This window comes from Pelodiscus sinensis, chromosome 19, assembly GCF_052426305.1.
Source record: "Pelodiscus sinensis isolate ZL-2025 chromosome 19, ASM5242630v1, whole genome shotgun sequence".
In the NCBI taxonomy this organism is placed as follows: domain Eukaryota; kingdom Metazoa; phylum Chordata; order Testudines; family Trionychidae; genus Pelodiscus; species Pelodiscus sinensis.
The window spans coordinates 11,881,825-11,901,494 of record NC_143070.1 but is presented as its reverse complement, the minus strand read 5'-3'; the positions used below and the strand labels follow the sequence as shown (position 1 = coordinate 11,901,494).

The 19,670-nt window shown below is 57.4% G+C and overlaps 1 long non-coding RNA gene across 1 annotated transcript; it reads left to right on the top strand.

Moving 5' to 3' along the window:
* The first annotated feature begins 5,414 nt into the window (after window positions 1–5,414).
* On the top strand, window positions 5,415–7,853 carry LOC149522173 (uncharacterized). Its single transcript, XR_016347413.1, has 3 exons — window positions 5,415–5,649; window positions 7,102–7,220; window positions 7,554–7,853. It is a non-coding gene; the product is annotated as an uncharacterized LOC149522173 (long non-coding RNA).
* The last annotated feature ends 11,817 nt before the right edge of the window (window positions 7,854–19,670 follow it).

The following is a 19,670-nucleotide window of genomic DNA, read 5'->3' as shown; positions in this document are numbered from 1 at the left end:
AGAAAACTAGCAACAGAATAAGTAGGACCAACAAAGGAAGCAGGCGCAAAAGTAGCAGCAGAAGAATCAACAAAAGAAACAGCAGGGCTGTGTCTACATTGGCATCCTTTTCCGGAAAAGGGATGCTAATGAGACAAGTCGGAATTGCAAATGCCGCGGGGGATTTAAATATCCCCCGGGGCATTTGCATGAACATGGCTGCCGCTTTTTTCCGGCTCGGGGTTTTGCCGAAGAAAAGTGCCAGTCTAGACTTAAGCAGCAGAAAGAACAGAAGAAGGAGAAACAGAAAAACAAGCAGAAGCAGGAGAAGGAGCAGCAGGAGCAGGAGAAGCAGAAACAGCAGCAGCAGCGGTGGAAGAAGAAGTAGCATCAGAAGCAGATGAAGTAGCAGCAGCAGCAGCAGCAGATGAAAAGAGAAATCAAAAGCAGCAGAAGCCATCAACAGAAGAAGAAAGCAAAGAAGAAAAAGCAAGTAGTAGCAACAGAAGAAGAAAGAGCAGCAGCAGGAGAAGTAGCAGCGGAAGAAGAAACAGCAGCACAAACAGAAGAAGAAGCCCGAAAACAAGTATGGGCAGGAAAGGTGCAGCAACAGTAGCTGGCGAAACAGCAGCCAGAACTACTGGGAGAAGGAGCAGAAGCTAAAAGGCAGGAAGAGAAGAAGAAATAGCAGCAGAAGCAAGGACAGCACTGCGCTGCATTAAACAGCACTGCATATTTTACAGTCGAAAGAGGCTATTTTGAAATTTGGTGCATCTCCACAGCGCCAAATTTTGTAATAACGTGCTCTTTCGAGCCGTCCCTTATTCCTCGTACAACGAGGTTTACAGGGCTGGTGAAAGAGCGCGTCCGCTATTTTCAAAATTTTTCTGAAATAGCAGATGCGTTCCTTGGATGTGGCGTTGCTATTTCGGGATCCTTCCAGGACCCCGATACAGCAATGCAGTCGAGACATAGCCCTCAAGGAGCAGAAGAAGTAGCTGCAAGAGAAGAAAGAGCAGCAGCTAAAGAAGCATCATCAGAAAAAGAAGGAACAACCACAGCCACAGAGGAAGCAACAGGAGAAGAAGGAGCAGCGGCAGAAACAAAAGAGGAAGAAGAAGCATGAAAAGAAAGGGACAGAAGAAGAAGCAGCCACAGAAGCAGATGAAGCAGATTGAAGCATCAGAAGAAGACACGGGTGAAGCAGCAGCGGAAGAGGCAGCAGCAGAATAAGTAGCCCCAACAGTGGTAGCAGGAGCAAAAGAAGAAGAAGAAAAGCAGCAGCAGCACCAGCAGCAGCAGGAAAAACAGCAGCAGAAGTAGAAGCAACAGCCGAGTAAGTAGGGTCAACAGAGAAAGCAGGAGCAAAAGCAGCAGTAGAAGAATCAGCAAAAGAAACAACAGAAGAAACAGTGAAAGCAGCAGCAGTAGCACAAACGAAGAAAAAGCAGTGGCCACAGAAAAAGCAGAACCAGAAGAACCAGCAGAAGAAGCAGTGGCAGAAATAGAAAAGTAGCAGCAGCAGAAAAAGAAACAGTATCAGCAGTAGAAGAAGCAGCGGAAGAAGCAGCAGCAGCACAAAGAAAAGAAGAAAAAGCAGAAAACAAGTAGGAGCAGAAAAAGCAGCTGCAACAGAAGCAGATGAAGCAGCAGCTAAAGTAGCATGAGCATCAGAAGAAGAGCATCAGAAGAAGAACCAGAAAAAGAAGTAGCAGCAGCAGAATATAAGGAGCAAGAGCAGAAAAAGAAGGAGTAGCAGCAACCTCACAAAAAGCAGATATAGAAGAAGTAGCAGCTACAGAAGCAGCAGCAGCCATAGATGCTGCAGCTGAAGAAGCAGCCGAATAAAAATAGGAAGTGAAACGCTGCAGATTGAGAAGAATTGAAGAAAGAGGCCATAGCAGCAACAGCAGCAGCAGCAGCAGCAGAAGAAGAAGAAGAAACACCAACAGAACCAGGAGCAGCAGCAGAAGAAAAGTCGGAGCAGAATAAGTAGCAGTAACAAAAGAAGCAGGAGCAAAAGCAGCAGAAGAAGAAAGAACAGAAGAAACAGCAGAAGCAGCAGCAGATTGAAGCTGCAGAAGAAGCAGAAAAACAAGCAGGCGGAGGAGAAGGAGCAGCAACAGAAGAAAAGAAACAGCAGAAGAACAAGCATAAGAATGAGAATCAGAAGAAGCAGCAGCAGAAGTAGCAGCAGCAGATGAAAAGAGCAGTGGTAGCACCAGAAGAAGCATCATCAAAAGAAGAAACCAAGAAGGAAGACGCAGAAGAAGTAGAAGCATCAGCAGAAAACTGTAATCCCAAAGGAAGGAGCAACAGAAGAAGAAAGGAAGCATCAAGAGCAGCAGAAACAACAGAGGAGAAGAAGAAGTGGAAGAAAAGAGGCAGGAGCAGAAGAACTAGAAGAAACCTCAGCTGAAGCAGAAACAGCATCAGATCACAAGAACAAGCAACAACAGAAGAAACATCAGAAGAAGAAGCAGAATCAAAGAGACAGGAACAGCAGTAGAAGAAACAGCAGAGGTCCAGGTTGGATATTAGGAAACACTATTTCACTAGGAGGGTGGTGAAGCACTGGAATGGGTTACCTAGGGAATGGGTTACCTAGGGAACTAGTGGAGTCTCCATCCCTAGAGGTGTTTTAAGTCTCAGCTTGACAAAGCCCTGGCCGGGTTGATTTAGTTGGAATTGGTCCTGCCTAGAGCAGGGGGCTGGACTTGATGACCTTCTGAGGTCTCTTCCAGTTCTATGGCTCTATGATTCTATGATTCTAGGAGGAGAAGCAGCGGAAACCAAAGAAGCAGCAGCAGCAGTATAACAATAATAAGCCACAGCAGAAAAGAGCAGAGGAAACAGGAAGTAGCAGCAGCAGAAAAAGAAACAGCAGAAGGAGCAGCAGAAGAAGTGGCAGTAGCAGAAGGAGCAGCAGACTTTAGCAGCAGAAATAACAGACTAAGGAAAACAGGAAAAAAAAGGGGGAGCAACAAACTTTAACAGCAGGAAAAAAAGACTAAGGAGAAACAGAAAAACAAGTAGAAGCAGGAGAAGGAGCAGCAGTAGCAGAAGAAGCAGATACAGCAGGTGCGGCGGAAGAAGAAGTAGCATTAGAAGCAGATGGAGTAGCAGCAGCAGATGAAAAGAGAAATCAACAGCAGCAGAAGCCATCAACAGAAGAAGAAAGCAAAGAAGAAAAAGCAAGTAGTAGCAACAGCAGAAGAAACAGCAGCAGCAGCAGGAGAAGAAACTGCAGCAGAAGCCGCTGTAGCAGAAATAAAAGGAGGAGCAACAGGAGAAGAAGCTGAAACAGCAGAAAGCAGCAAAAGTAGAAGCAGCAGCACACACTAAAAATTAGAAACGGAAAAATAAGTACAGAGAGTAGAAGCAGCTGCAAGAGAAACTGATGAAGCAGCAGCAGCAGAAAGTGAAGAAAATAAAATAGCAGCAGCAAAAGCAGAAGTAGCAGAAGAAAAAACAGCAGCTGAAGAAGCATCAGCAGAAGGAAAGTAGCCAAAGAAGGAGTGGAAGAAGAAGCATAACAACAAGTATGGGCAACAGAAGGAGCAGCAACAGTAGCAGCTGAAAAAGCAGCAGACAAAGGAGAGGCAGAAAAATAAATAGGAGCAGGAGAATGAGCGGCAGTAGCAGCAGAAGAAGGAACAGCAACAGAAGGAGCATCAGGAGCAGCAGCAGATTTAAGCTAGAGAAGTAACAGCAGTAGAAAAAAAGGAGTCATCAGGAACAGTGGCTGCAGAAGAAGAAGAATGAAAATAAGTAGGGACAGGAGAGGGAGGAGCCACAGAGGCAGATGAAGCAGCAGCAGAAAGAGCAGCACTGCAGAAGCAGCAGCGGAAGAATAATAAGAATAATGAGCCCCAGCAGCAGAAGAAACAGGAAGTAGCAGCAGCAGCAGCAGAAGAATCACCCGAAGAAAAAGCTGCAACAGAAGAAGAAAAGTAGCAGCAAAAGAAGCAGCAACAGAAGATGTGTTATAAACAGAGGGGCTGTGTCTACACTGGGCCCCTTTTCCGGAAAAGGGATACAGATGAGACAAGTCGGAAATGCAAATGCAGCAGGGATTTAAATTTTCCCCGCTCCATTTGCATGAACATGGCTGCCGCTTTTTTCCGGCTCGGGGCTTTGCCAGAAAAAAGCGCCAGTCTAGACGGGGATCTTTCGGAAAATAAAGCCTTTTCCGAAAGGTCCCTTATTCCTGATTTTAGAAGGAATAGAAGGACAGAGCTAGGTCAAGGGAAGGTTCTGCCTCCTGCCTTCCTTCCCAGTAGCTTTCCAGTATGAACCAGCTGTGGGTGTTAGCACTGCCCCCTGCCTGGCCGTGCGATGGGATAAGAGTTACCTGGGGGCGGGTGTCTAGGTCTCTGTATGGAGGCCTGAGTGTATTGTGATGTCATGTGTGACAACAACAAAGAATATGGCTGCAGCATTCTTATCCTGCCTCCAGTCCAACTGGTTGGCAACGGCTGGTGCCCAAGGATCTGAGAGACGTGAACTGAGCCTCTGTCAAGAACCTCAGGAAGCCGCTGTCCCCGCGGGCGTGAGAGAGGATGAGTCTGTACAGAAGGTAATTCCCGGAGTCTTTCCCTGCCCCCGAGAGCCCACCTTGGAGATTGGAGCCTCCTCGGCCTAGGACAGATGGGGACAGGGGCTGCAACAGTGCTCACCCAAAGGCTCAGCTTACAGGAACCCTGCGCAACAGCCTCTTCCCAACTCCCAAAGTAGGGGCAGAGCAGGGTGTGTGGCTAGAGCACAGTGCACCATGGGAATTCTCTGCTTTCCAGGGCCCAGATGGGAGCAATGGGTTAGGCAGAGCAGCCCCAAGGCTCCTTTGACCATCCCCCTGGAGCCAGGCAGGGCCCAGCCCCAGACTGCAGGGAGCACAAAGGGGATTCAAGGGGAAAGTACAAACTGGAGATGGAAGAGTGCAGTCGATCAACCGACAGGCAAAAGCTTATAGGTGAATGCTCTACACGACACGCATTTCCCCCTTCCCTCTGCCAGTGCATCGTTTAGCAGGATGCCCAGCAGCCCGGCTCAGTTCTGGCTCATGCAGGGTCCAGGACCTACCCCCGTTGCGGCTCTGCTTTTAAAGAGTATTAAGAGCTGGGTGTGCAGGCAGCTTGCACCAGGTCCAGGAGCTCAGATTCCTGCCATGCCCCCAACCCCTGGACAGGGACTGCTGCTGTCCCAAGAGGAGAGCTGGTTTTTAAACGGGTTCCCCTTGCAGACCTGCTCCCGCCTGGCACCTCTGCTGCTGCCTCTGATACAGAGGCAGCAGGCTGGGTGGGCAAAGGGCTCCGGGAGTGGGGCTGGAGTGCACTGGCGGCTGACTATAGAATAATCGAGTAAGGAATACGAATTCATGCAGTTACTCGACTGTTCAGTTAACCACTATGGAACATCTCTAATTCAAACCCATTTATCCCCATCCCTGCCCGGCACAGGAAGGGGGTAGCTGGGAATGAGCCTCAGTGCACTAATGGTGCCCGTGTCTTTGCAGGGGGCGCCGGGTGCAAACTCTGCCCCTCGGACTGGCGGCTGCGCGGGGACAAGTGCTACTGGGTCTCCACAGAAAATAAACCCTGGAACAAGAGCCGCAGCGACTGCGCCGCGAGGGGCTCCCAGCTGCTGGTGATCCGGGACCGGGAGGAGCTGGTAAAGGGGCTGGTAACCCCCTGCTGGGGCTTCCCCTGCTGGGCTGGGCTTGGGTACAGAGCCTGGTTAGACACACTTGAGGACTGGGAGTTTCACAGCTGCCCAGCGGTTTGGTTTGGACGTCCCTGTTCCCATTACTGGTTACTAAGGGGGGTCCAAACTCCTGAGGCAGCTTTGACAGGCCCAGCAGAAATCACTAGCCTCAGCGTCAGGGTAGTGACAGAGGCAGCTCTAAGCCATTGTTAGCCTCCCCTGTGTGCGTGTGCTGAACCCAGCTCAGCTGGGAGTGCGAGTGGGGCTCTGTCTAGACTGCAGGCTTCTTTCAGAAGAAACTTTTCCGGAAGAGATCCTCCGGATAATGTCTTCCGAAAGAGAGCGTCTGCACAGCACAGAGAGCTGTGTGGTCAGTGAAAAGATACTGTCCGCACTGAACGGACGCTCTCTCCCGTGTAAGCTGGGATTGCTATGGATGGAGTGGTCACCAGGACACCTGGGCTTCTTCCTCTTTCCTCTTGTGAAAGAACTCCCTCTTCCCCGCCCACACACGCCTTTATGCAACAGAGCTCTTTCGGAAAAGGGCTTCTTCCTCGTAGAAAGAGGATTTCCAAAGTCAGAAAAACCTCTTTGTTTCGATGATTTAAAAAAAAAAAAAAAAAACACACCTGCAATGTAGATGTAAATGAAGATTTTTTCAGAAAAATGGCCATTAAAAAAAACACCCTCTGCAGTGTAGACACCCTGAGAGAGACAGAGCCATCCCTTCCAGTGCCTCCCAACCTGCACCTCCCCTCATTTGGGGCAGGGGCTGTGCTCAACAGCTGTGGGGGCCAGAGTGGGGGGGGGCAGTCCCAGGGCTGAAGGGGAGGTAGATAGCAGGGGCCCCAGTCTGCTCTGCTCGCCAGGCACCTAGAAGCATGATTTGGGGAAAGGGCAGAGTCACCCCCTCACACACACACCCCCTGGTCACTGGTACCAAGAAGCAGTTGGGAACTGGTGGAGCCATGTGGTCTGGGGAGGGGTCACTTCGCTGCTGGTTACTAAGGGGCAGGCTTGACTCCTGCTGCTGTTCTGGTGCTACTAAGCCCCCAGGCCATTTCAATTGGGGGAAAGTGGTGGAATGGGGGCAGGAAGGGGTGGAGAAATGGGGCCAAGATGCTGGGGAGCTCAGCATCCCCCAGTAACGGCCCTGCTGGGTGCAGCTTGTAAGAGGTCAGCTGGAGCTGGGGCTACCATTTACGTGCCATGTGGCTGCCTAGAGCACCATGAAATCAGGGGCAATTTGGTGCCACAGGTTTCGTGGTGCCCCACATAGCTGTGGGAGGGAGAGGGAGGGGGAAAGAGAGATGCAGATCAGGGCTACACGTCCTGTAGGCCACATGTGGCCCGCAGCCTGTTTGTTTGTGGCCCGCAGTGTAGTTTGTGTTTACGCAGAGCTCAACGTGTGGCCCACAGGAGGAAGCCAGAACAAAGAAGTAATCGATGTAATGCTGTTCTGTAGCTGCGCATTTTCGGAGTTAAATTCCTGGACTGTCATTGCTCAGTGAAAGTGCTGCCATAGGGGTGGAAATCGGGTAATTGTTGCATTTTGTTCATATCAGCAGAACTGACTTAAATGGGGCCTGCGTGTTGTGTAGTCTTTGTATTCATGCCTGTCGGTGTGAAAAAAGGGATTTGCATGTCTATGCAACCACGCTTAAGTTGTGGCCCTCAGCATGTGCTCGGAACATCACTGTGGCCCCCAGGGCTTCCAAAGATGAGTAGCCCCGATGTAGGGGGATGGATGGAGGGAGGGTCTATATGGGGATTGCCAGGCTCACAGCCCCATAATTCTGGTGCTGGACTTGATGACGACTTGGACATGAGAGAACATTCAGGTCACCAGGTGCCTGTCACACTCCCTGCAGGAGGCCCTCCAGGACCTGACGCAAGGCCCCTCTCAGCTCTGGGTGGGACTGTCCCACCCCTCCCCGGAGAAGGCCTGGACCTGGCTGGATGGATCCCAGCTGGATCAGACCCGGTGAGTGATTCCTTGAGTCACTTTCCCTGTGTGGGCAGAAGGGGACAGGGACGGGGAGGGCAGAGGAGGAGCAGGGATGTTCAGGGTGAGGTGACGCTGAGGTTGTCCATTGACAGTCTGTGGAGGGAGCAGAGCAAAGGGGTGAGGCCGGAGCCTTGGGGATCCCCAGAGAGGGGGGCAGGAGAGGGGCAGACATGGACCAGCCAGAGGCAGGAGGGGACCAGGAGGGGCAGCGTCGGCACAGCCCGGCAAGGAGGAGCCGTGGGGCAGGAGAGAGATGGGCAGGGCCTAGCGCAGCAGGGAGGAGGGAGCTGGAGCTGGGCTTGGGCCAGGGAGAGGCCGTTAGAGTCCCTGGGCTGGCCCTGGCAGTGGCTTTGCCAATGTATCAACTGTCGTTAATGTGGGAGAAGGAAAAAACTATCAGGGAGTCGGTCCCACCCGTGTGAAAGAGTTTCTAGCAGGAGCTGATTCCAGCCCAGGACCAACATTAAAGTCTAGGAAGAGAAGGGTCCTTTATAGTGTCCATGCTAGTGCTTACACCAGTCCTGTTAACAATTCCCCCCTCCCCCAGTTACAGTGGCCTAATGTCTGAGGTGCTGAGGGAGGGGCAACCTTTATTGACCCACGAATGGGCTTGTCTGGCCTTACACTCTGCTAAGGATGGACAAGCTGGGTGGGGTCGAGGGAGCAGCCCCTGGGGCATTAGTGGCCAGCCGGCTCGGCCCCAGACCCAGCTGCCATTCAGTGGGGCTCCAGGGGAACCCCTCAAACACCCAGAGGGGCCGGCCAGGGCCAGGTCATCAGCCTTGCAGGGGAGGGGTGGGCGTGGCAGTGACATCACAAAGGCCTGTGGCAGGACCTCAGCCTATCGGGGGACAGGGATGACCTCACAGAGAGACTCTGACAACAGCCAATCAGGACAGAGGCGCAAGGCCGGGGCAAGCTCAGAGATTCCCGCGGTTTGGCAGCAGCGCGGCCCCTTCCCAGGGTCTCTGTGGGGACCAGATGGAGAATTGGGACCGAGGGGCGAGGGCAAGAGGAGCCTCGTCGGCGTTTTCCCCTTCCCTGCAGCCGGTCGTGTCGAACCCAGTGAGACGGTCGGAGCCTCAGAGAGGTTTGGAGCCTGCTCAGTTTGGTTCCCCTTTGCCCCCTCCCCTCCCTCTGTCTCGCCTTTTTCTGCGTCCTCCCCCCTTTCCCTGCTCCACCAAGCAGGGTGGGTGGGTGTTGGGGCGGTCGGAGGCCTCACTCAGAGCTGAGCTGGCAGAGCGCTGGGAGCTGGAGGTGACCTGGCCCGTCCTTTCGGACATCTGTTGAGCCCTCTCCCCTCCCCCTGCTGCCTCCGAGCTCCCAGTCTCGCTGCGGATTGGTCGAGTGGGTGGTTATTGACAGGGGAGACTCGCGGCCTTTTATTCTCTTTAAAACTGTTCTCGGTGAGTCGTTATTAATGGTTCCCAGCCATGCTGGAAGGGCCTAACACGTGGGGCTCTGCAGGGGTCTGTTCTGGGACGGTTCTCTTCAATCTCCATCAGTGATTTAGATATTGGCATGGAGAGGGCGCTTATTAAGTTTGCAGATGATACGAAGCTGGGAGGGGTGGCAAGTGCTTTGGAGGAAGGGTCAGAATTCAAAGTGATCTGGACAAACTGGAGAAATGGTCTGAGGTAAATAGGATGAAGCTTAATAAAGACAAATGCAAAGTGCTCCACTTCGGAAGGGACAATCCACGTCACACACACAGAACAGGAAGTGACTCTCTAGGAAGGAGTCCTGCAGAAAGGGATCTAGGGGTCAGAGTGGACCACAAGCTAAATAGGAGTCAAAAGTGTGACACTTGTAGAAAAAAGCCACCATGATTCTGGGAGGCACTAACAGGAGTGTGGTGAGCAAGACAGGAGAAGTCGTTCTTCCGCTCTACTCTGCGCTGCTTAGGCCTCACTTGGAGTCGTGTCTCCAGCTCTGGGCACCATGTTTCAGGAATGAATTGGAGAAATTGGAGAAGGCCTGGAGAAGAGCAACAAAAATGTGGAACAGTTTAGAAAACATGAGAGTGAAAGAACTGGGCTTGTTCAGTCTGGAAAGGAGAAGACTGAGAGGGGACATGAGAGCGGTTTTCACGTACCCAAAAGGGTGTCACAAGGAGGAGGGAGACAAACTGTTCTCCTTGGCCTCTGAGGACAGGACAAGGAGCAATGGGCTGAAACTGCAGCAAGGGAGGTTTAGGTTGGACATTTGGAAAATGTTTCTGCCTGTTGGGAAAACTTCCTGTCAGTGTTGTGAAACACTGGAACAAATTGCCTGGGGAGGTTGCGGAATCTCCATCACTGGGGATATTTCAGAGCAGGTTGCACAGACACCTGTCAGGGATGATCTAGACGGAGCTGGGTCCTGCCGTGAGGGCAGGGAACTGGACTTGATGGCTTCTCAATGTCCCTTCCCATTCTACTGTTCTGTGATTCCCAGACCAGACGGATCAGTCCCAGACCAGCAGGGCTGGCGGGGAAGAGGAGGGGTGGTGGTCAAGCTGTTTCTCTACCGTATCTATCTCTGGGCAGTTCCTGAGTCTCTAAGGGCAGGGCCCATGAGCAGTGGTTGGGCTGTGGCTGGTTGTACAGCTCTGGGCTCTGATTGTCCAAATGTCCCAAGGTGCTGGCTGGGGGCAGGACACCAGCCGTGTGGGGGGAGGGGACGGTGATGCCACAAAGGCCTGGGGGGGAAGGAGCTGGGGGAGGGGCTGAGCTCATGGAGATCCCCTGACATCAACTGCAAGGCAGGGCAGCCTCAGAAATATCCCCCCCTCCCCAGCCCTTTCTGGCTGTGTGGGAGCCCCCCAAAGAGGCAGGGCTGGAATCGCTCTGAGACCGACCCCTCGGGGGTGACGTGGGCCAGCCCTTGGGACGTCCCCTGAGACCTCTCGGCCGCCCCCTCTCCCAGTCTCACTGCTGATTGGCTGAGCAGGGGGCCATGGCGAGGGAGGAGGTTTCCCAGCGGTGACACCCGGCTCCTCTTCCTTTGCAGGCTCCGCACGGCGGGGTCTGGCCTCGGGCCGGCCCTGCGGGGGGACCTGCGGGCAGAGCCCCACACGGGCGCTCAGACAGCGGGGAGGTGAGCATGGGCGAGCAGGGGGAGGCTGTTTTCCTTTAGCACTGGGGGGCTGGGGGTGGGAAAGGGGAGACTGGGGACCCTTGGGCAGGGCTGTGTTGGGCCCTTCCCCCTCCAGGGTCAGGGCTGTGAGTGGAAGTTGATCTCAGGGCCTGGCTGGTTCAGGGAACAAGAACCTCAAATCCCATCCCCTCCCCCTCACACTCCCCCCTCCCCCACTATGGGATCCATCCACATTGACCTAGTCTGGAGAGACAAGGCCCTTCCTAAGAGCCAGGCCCCATGGATCCGACTCGCTCCCCTGAGCACCAGGGCCCAGCCCCGGGGATGGGGATGGGGGCTCGTTGGCACAGGCTGGGCACGGGTCGTGGGGAGGGAGGCGCCTGGCCCAGGGGGGTTGGGAGCAGGACTCTGATGGGCCCCGTCTCCTCCCTTCCATCCCAGCTCAGCACAGCCCCCCTTAGGGAGCTCGGGGCCCAGCTGGGACGGTCCCTCGGGGGCCCAGCCAAGGACATCGGCCGGCCGGCCAGGGAGGGGGCTGACCCCTCTGCCCACTGCTGCTGGGCCAGAGGTGAGGGACCCCGCTGGGCAATGGGCCGCTAGAGCAGACACCGGCAGATGCCAGGCCGGGGGCCCTGTGGAAATGACCCGCCCAGGCTCCCACCGGCAATGGGAGTACGGTTACCAGGTGAGTAAAAAAATATCGGACACACTTGATCTCAGATGAGGGTGGGGGGCCGGGCAGGGAGGGAGGCAGGGCTGGCCGGGGGAGGGAGGGGGGTTGGGGCGGCCAGTGGGAAGCAGGCCTGACGGGGGGCGGAACAGGTGGGGGGGCAGCGGTACTGGACGGGGGAGATGGGGGGGAACCAGTCGACGGGAATCAGGGCTGGGTGGGTTAGGTGCAGCGGGGCTGGCCGGAGGAGATCGGGGGGAGGGGGGGAGAACTGGCCGCCGGAAGCAAGGCTGGCAGGTGCAGCGGGACTGGCCGGGAAAGATCAGGAGGAGAAGTGGGGAGAACCGGCTGCCGGGAGGGTTGGGGGAGCGAATCGGCCGGCGGGGAGCGGGACGTAGCCGGGCATGTGCAGATCCCAGGGCGCTGCCTGTTCCGCACACGGTCCTGGCGCAGCGCCAGTGAGTTCTGCTGCGGCTGCACAAGGCGCTTGCCCAGCGCTCAGGAGCACAGACGGGGCTTCCCCTCCCCCCAAGGCGTCACTCCAACCAGAGGCTCCCAGCGCCGATCGCGCCCCCCTCCCAGCCCCTCCCCCCACCAGGCTTCCGTCGGGCGCCCAGCCGGAAAACCAGAAAGTCCCGACATTGCTCGTGCCCGGTGAGTTCTGACTGTTCTCACCGGGCAGAGGGCACAAAAACTGGACTGTCTGGTTGGACACTGGACACCTGGGACCCTGAATGGGAGCCTGGGGCAGCCGGATGCTGTGGGGGAACAGCTGGCATGGGGGGGGGGGGAGGCGGTAGCAGCTCCTGCAGTGATAGGCCAGAGGGGTCTGGCCCTGGGGGCCCTAGAGAGGCGCCGCCCAGGGCCAAGCCCCCACTGCCCCCTGGGTCCCGGGCCCCGCATATGACAGGCCCTTGCTGTCTTGGGACAGGAGGAGCCCGGCCACGGGGATGCACCAGCTCCCCCACCCCCAGCTTGGCTCCAGGGCCGGTGTTGCCTGCAGGGAAGGAGCTGCCAGCGGGAGTAGGAGCATCAGTCGGAGCTTTTCCTGCTCACGCCGGGACTGGAGCCATGGACCCGACCCGGCCCTGGACCGGGCACCAGGGGAGAAGGAGGAGCTGCCCCTCCCCCCCGCGGGGGATAGAACCTCCCCTCCCCCATCTCCTGTCCCTGGACAGGGACCTGCACAGCCCAGTGAGTCAGGGCCAGCTTATGGACTGTAGCCATTGGGCTGCACAGCCCTGACTAAAGGGGCAAGGTACCGACACTGGCCATTGGGCCACACTGGTTGGACTAAAGGGGCAAGAAACTGACCTTAGCCATTGGGCCAAACTTCCCTTAGAAAAGGGGCAATGTACTGACTCTGGCCATTGGGCCACACTGCCCTTAGAAAAGGGGCAATTACTGACTCTGGCCATTGGGCAACACTGCCCTGAGAAAAGGGGAAATGTACTGACTCTGGCCATTGGGCCATACTGCCCTGAGAAAAGGGGCAAGGTACTGACTCTGGCCATTGGGCCACACTGCCCTTAGAAAAGGGGCAATGTACTGACACTGGCCATTGGGCCACACTGCCCTGAGAAAAGGGGCCAGTACAGACTCTACCCACTAGGCCGCTCTGCCCTAAGGCAAGCTCTGCCAGAGGGAAGCTGGGAGCCTGCAGGCTTTGTGGCGGGAGAAGCTGCCGTCCCCTCGGAACCAGGCACGGGCTGGACCCAGCGACCCGACGGAGACGATTCCAGCCCAGGGACGGGGAGTGTCACAGCGCAGACTGAAGACTAAACAACCCGCCCAGCAGCCAGGACCAGGCGAGGTCACACACAGGACCAGGGCAGAGGAGGAGGAAACCGGCCGGCCAGGGCAGAGAGGGACCTGCTGAACCTCGGGGACCTGCTGAAGCTGGAACAGACGAAGGGGCCTCCCCATCGCGCCGCTTCCCCCAGACCCGAGCTTGGTCTGCCGGTGCCCTTCAGCCAGGACGCCGGGCACAGAAGGCCCAGCAACCGCGGCGCCTTGCAGCCCTGCCCTGGGCGTCGGAGGCCTGGCCAGGCCCTTCCCAGGGAGACTCCCATCCAGTGCAGATCCCTACGGCGGGGGTGGGGAACCTCAGGCGCGGGGGCCGGATGCAGCCCTGGCTGGCGGGGATCCGGCCCCTGAAGCTCGGGGCTCCCCACTGCATTGGGGGCCTATGCTGGGGAGGGGAGGGGGGCTGTTTCTCACTTGTGTGCAGCCCCCCATAGATTTTTCTGTGGGTCAGTGGCCCCGACCCAGCAAAGGTTCCCCACCCCTGCTCTGTGGGGGGTAAAGGTCCCTGGGAACCTGACTAGGGCCCCACCCATTTCACAGCCAGGAGATGTGCAACGGGGGGAGAGGAGGGGATGGGGGAATGGCGAGGGGAGTCTGAGCTCCCCACTTGGCGAGGGCCCTGGGGCGTCAGCTGCTCCCTGACCTGGCTGGGATGGGACAGGAGTTGTCCTGCCCCAACACGGGCACTCGCGGAGGGGGCAGATCAGAGCCACCCTGAGGGGCAGGGAGAAGTGAGGTTGGAACGGCTCTAGCTCTGCCCCACAGGCTGCTGGGAAGTGAACTTGGCACTCTTGGGACGCCCCTACCCCCATTGCACACAATCCTAATTTGGGCCAGGACCCAGCTGGTCAGAGAGCCGGGAAATTTCCCAGGCAAGCCCCCAGGAGTGTGCCAGGGAGCAGTGTGGACACGGTCTGGCTGTGAAATGGGCGAGGTTGCAGGGGGACGCGATGGGGCCCTAGTTCCGGCGTATTCCCTGGAAGTTGTGGGAAAGGGTCTGCCAGAAACTCCTGGCCCCGTTGGTCTCCAGGGTCATTGGGGAATCCCCTAGTGCAGCCTTTCTCCAGCTGGGGCTCCCCACCCAAAAGGGGGTCCCAGGGCCAGGGGAGGGGGCTCGCGAGCAGGGTCACTGGCCGCCTGGGTTTTCCCAGCCATGACCTTGTCTTCAGGCCACAAATCTTCCTCTGGGCAGATGTTGGAAATATTAAAAACTGTCGGATTTCTCCCGGCTTTCCCAGCTGAGTGGCTGGAGAGCAGCGGCTACTGTCTGGCCATCCGGTTTGGGGGCAGCCCCATTGACAGCAGCAGCACAGGAGGAAGGGAGGCCTGGTCCGGTGTTGCCACCCTTCCTTCTGCACTGCTGCTGGCGGGGGGGCTGCCTTTCCATCTGGGTGGCTGCAGAGCAGCGGCCCCTGGCAGGTCACCCAGCTTAAAAGTCAGCGCCACCACCAGCTGCAGCGCAGAGGGAAGGGGGCAGTGTTGCAGGGTGTGGGGCTGCCTTCTGAGCTGGGTGGCTGGAGAGCAGTGGCTGTTGGCCAGGGGCCCAGCTTAGACGACGGCGTCCCTGCCAGCAGCAGCACAGAAGCAGGGTGGCTCCGTGTGTTGTCACTCCTACTTCTGCACCACTGCTGGCGGGGGCCCTGTCTTCCGAGCTGGGTGCCCCAGGAGCAGCCACGACTCTCTGGTCACCCGCTCGGCCGTCAGTGCTGCCCCAAGAGCGGTGCAGCAGGAAGTGCAGGAGGGGCGGGATTGCAGCACTTCCTTCAGCACCGCGGCGGGTGTCAGCCCTGCCTCCCAAACCGGGTGACCAGAGAGTGGGTGCCACTGGCCAGGGGCTACCTCAGAGGGCAGCGCCGATACCAGCAGCAGCACAAACTAGGGGTGTCAACGTGTGTAGCTGGCTACACAATTAACCAATACGTCTGGGCTTATTGGTTAATCCTGTCGCCTCCACACACCCCTCCCCCGGCTGCCTCAGGAACAGAAGCAGCAAGAGGGGGGAAGGTGGGAGCTGGTGTCTGCGGGGATCTAGCTATTAAGCTGCCTCCCCATGAGCACCAGATCCCATGGAGCTGCCTGGCCCGCACCATGGGCTGCTGCCTCTCATAGAGATGCAGCAACACGGAGGGTGAGGGAGTCAGGCAGGAGCTGGTGCAAACGGGAAGCAGCTTTTAAGACAGCTCCCCATGTGTATCAGCTCCTATGGAACCACGTCTCACCCATCCCCCTCCACTGCTGCCTCCCTATCAGTGTGGGGTCAGGGCAGACATGAGATGAGATGTTTGGGGAACTATCTTCTAAGCCGGCTCTCCACACAGGCCAGCTCCATGGAGCCCCCTTTCCTCCCTCGCTGTCTCACATAGAGGCGAGGGGGATGGGGGGTTGCTTGAGGGGAGCTGACTTAAAATCTAGTTCTCTGTGAGCACCAGTTCTGCGGAGCTGCCTGCTCCTGCCTCTCACGCTCCAGAGGAGGCTGCTGCAGAGCAGCCTCTGTCCGGGGCTGGCACAAGCTCTCGTCGCACAGAGGCTGCTGTGTGGGATGCCGGTGCAGCCCCTCATTGCTGACTCAGGCACCAGGGACTATCGAATAATCGTGGAATTGCTACACTTTGATGCAGTGACATGATTGTTCAGTGACTCCCTGTCTGACATCCCTAGCAAACAGGGAGGATGGCCCTGGACAGTGCTCCCGTTGTCCTTCTCTGCCATCACCGGCAACAGCGCCGCCACTCCCGCCGGGCAGCTGGACAGTCCGTGCTGTCTCCGGTAACAGTGCAGAAGGCAGGTGGGCTGCTGCAGCTTTGCCTCCCTGCCTTCCGCGCCGCTGCTGCTGGGTAAGGATGTTAAATAACGATTCATGGACAAGTCGAGGAGTCGATGGAATTTCCATTGGCTACTCGACTAGTCGATGGGCACTTTCTGCACTTTGAACTGGACAAGGGCTCAAGCAGGGCCTCCTGTGCACTTCAAAACGGGAACTCCGTGTGCAGCCCGGGGCCAGCAGGAAGTTCCACTGACTCGGCTTTACGAGGGTCCTTCCGCTTTGAAAGGCTCAGGGTCCTGGAGGCTCTTGTGCATTTCTGAGTGGAAGCACCTGCATGGAGCCTGGAGTCAGCAGGGGACTCAGACCCCTGGCAATCCCGAGGTCCATGCGGCGCTGCTCCTTTGGAGAACCCCCTTTTCACACCTTTTCCCATGAGCAGGCAGCACCAGCACCACCAGCAGCGCAGAAGGGAGGGTGGCCTGGTGTGGCGGTGCCTCCCTTCCCTCTGCACTGCTGCGGGTAGAGGCTCTGCCTACTAATGAGGAGGCTGGGGGCAGTTATAAGGGGTCAGGTGCCCAACCTGGATGGCAACCCCACCGCCAGCAGCAACGCAGGAGGGAGGGAAGCTGGTCTGATATCGCCACCCTCCCTGCTGTGCCGCTGCTGGCCGTGCCTCTCACTTCTCAGCTGGGCAGCTAGAGAGCGCAGGCACCATGTGCACAAGGCCGCCTGACCCAGCAGAGCCACCCTCCCTTCCGTGCCACTGCTGGGGGCAGCCCTGCCTGCCACACTGACGCTACGTCTAGACGACAGGCTTTTGTCCACAGAAGTTTTGTCGACAGATATTGTCGACAAAGCTTCTGTCAACAAAGAGCATCTAGACTACGTCCAGTTCTGTAGACAGAGCAAGCCGCTTTGTCAACATGACAGTGTAGACGCAAAGGGCAGTGGAGATGCAATAGCGCCTTCTGGCGACAGAACTCTCTCGACAAAAGGCGTTATTCCTCGCAGAATGAGGTTTACAGCTGTCGACAAAACAGCGGAGTTCTGTAGACGTCAACAGAACTCAGCAGCAGTGTAGACGCAGGTATAATTGTGTCGACGAAAGTCCACTTTTGTCGACAGCACCCTGTAGTCTAGACACACCCTGAGTGGCCTGCGAGTGGCCCATGCTGGCAGGACTCCCAGCTGCAAAGTCAGTGCCAGCAGCAGCACAGGAGGAAGGGAGGCCTGGTCTGGTATCTCAGCCCTTCCTTCTGTGCCGCTGCAGGCGGTGGCGCTGCCTTTGGACCTGGGCGGCAGCAGAGCAGCGGCTGCTGTTGTGGGGCCCAGTTCGGAGGGGGCCCCACTGAGCAGCGAGTGAGGGGTGGTCACTGACGGGTCCCCCAGCTCAGAAGTCAACGCCGCCCCAGCAGCAGCGCAGAGGCAGGGTGGCCTGGCATGTTGTTGCCACCGTTCCTTCCGCACTGCTGCTGGCAGGGCTGCCTTCTCCGCTGGGGACCACAGAGCAGGGGCCACAGGGGAGGTGCCCAGCTCGGAGGGCAGCTCCGCTCCCAGCAGCAGCGCAGAAGGAAGGGGGTGTGGCTGCCATTGCATCCTTCCCTCTGCCCCCCTGCTGGGGGCATCGCTCCCTTCCAAGCTGGGTGGCCAGAGCGAGCGGGATCCCAGCTGTGGGGTCAGTGCCAGCAGCAGCAGCAGCGCAGGAGAAGTGGAGGCAGCGATGCCGTTGCCACCCTTCCGTCTGCGCCGCTGCTGGCCAGGTTGGGGGCAGAGAGCAGCTGCCCCTCCAGCCGCCCAGCTGGGGAGGCCAGGAGAGATCAGGGACATTTCTTCTTATTTCCAAACTCCGCCGGGATGGGGACCTGGGGACTGAACACGAAGCCACGGCTGGGAAAGCCCAAACGTCCGGTGCCCCCGTGAGCGACCCTCCTGCCCTCGCCTTGCCGCCCCCTTCTGGGCAGGGACCCCCAGGGGGAGAAACGCTGCACTAGGGGATTCCTCTACGACCCCGAGGGCCACCACGGCCAGGAGTTCCTGGCAGCCCCTTTCCCACCACTTCCACGGAGGAGGCGGCAGGTTCTCAGGGGAGGTTTCCCCAACTCAGAGATCTGCCTGGATGGAGAGTGGAGGAGCAAAGGGAGGGCCTGGCCAGGAACGCCCAGGGCCAGGGCAGGGCTCACACGGCAGCACCCATGGCAGGGAGTGGCCAGAGACTCCTGGGAACCGATGGGTGTGAAAAGAAACCTGCTGCTCAGCCAGGCCCAAAATTCTGTGTCTGCCAGTCACTGGGGCCAGCCCAGATGTATCCAGCCTCCTGCTGACTCTGGAGTCCCTGCTGCCTTCTCCTGCATTGCCTGGAAGAGAAGAAGTGATTCGTGGGGTCCGAGAGATGCTCCCTCGATGCCAAAATCTCCACCCACCTCAGGTGCAGCAAGAGCAGAAGCCAAGTAAAAAAATTGTGAGACTGGTTTAAAATAAAGAGATTGAAGAGAAATAAACCGATCATTGATTGTATGAGCTTTGCTTTCTGGGCCTTAAGCACATGCACGGGTCGGTCTCAGCCATTCCCTGCAAACCAGACAACTTGAAACACTTTTCCCATGACAGCCAAGGGGGAGGCTGCACCCCAGGGCCTGTGGGGACAGAGCGGTGCCAGCAGAGCCCCCTCACTGGGATGCAGCCCACAGGTACAGAAGGGGTGTTTCTGTTGCCTTGATAACAGCCCCTCCAGAGGCAAAGGCCTCCCAGACTTCTGGCTGGAGCAGTCATGCCTAGCTGTCAGAGCACAGCCTGTGGGTCACAGCTGGGGTAACAAGTCCCAGAGCAGCCCAAAGGCCAGTCTCATGGGCTCAGACTTGAAGGTCTAAAGGAACCATCATGGTCATGTGGGTGAGCTCCTGCTCCTTGCAGACCCCAGAACCTCTCCCACCCCTCTGGCCCCAGCCCCACTCGCCCTGGCTGAGTTACTGACACCCCCCACGTCACGGCTCAGCGATATCAAGGGATGGAGAATCCCCCATTACACGACTTGAACCCAGCCCGGGACGCTGCAGAGGGAGGCAGCCGCATCCACCCAACCCCCACGGGCTCTGCCCATCTGACCCCTTGACAAGCCCTTCCCACCCCCACACACGGGGTCAGTCAGAGCAGGCGTGTTCTGGCCGGAGCCCCCAGCCACACGGTGGGGAAAGAATTGTCTGAGCAGCTCAGCACTGGGGAGCCCACGTTTCCCTCTGCGGAGGGCGGGGCAGCCGGTCCAATTCCTCCCACCCATGTCAGTCCAAGGGCCGCCGATGGGAGCTGGCAGCACAAACGCTCCCATTCCCACCCAGTCGCCTGAGCCCCTGTGTCCCTGGGCCCAAGCCCTGGGCTCTGTTGGCTGAGGAGCAGGGACTCCGCATGATCCCAGCTCCATGTTTTATTGGTCTGTAAAGTGCTACCAGGCCATTTGTTGTGTGACCAGAGCGAGGGCTGAGGAGGAAGGTCCGGCCTGGGGCTCACAGCCGGTTGTGCTGGGGGTGTGTGAGGCAGAGGATGCAGGCCAGGCAGAGGCCTAAGAGGGTCTGTCCATGGCCAGAGAGGGGATCCCAAGGAGCGACTGTCTCAAGTTGCAGCTGGGGAGCTCTGGGGTGGGTATTAGGGGAAACGATTTCACTGAGGCT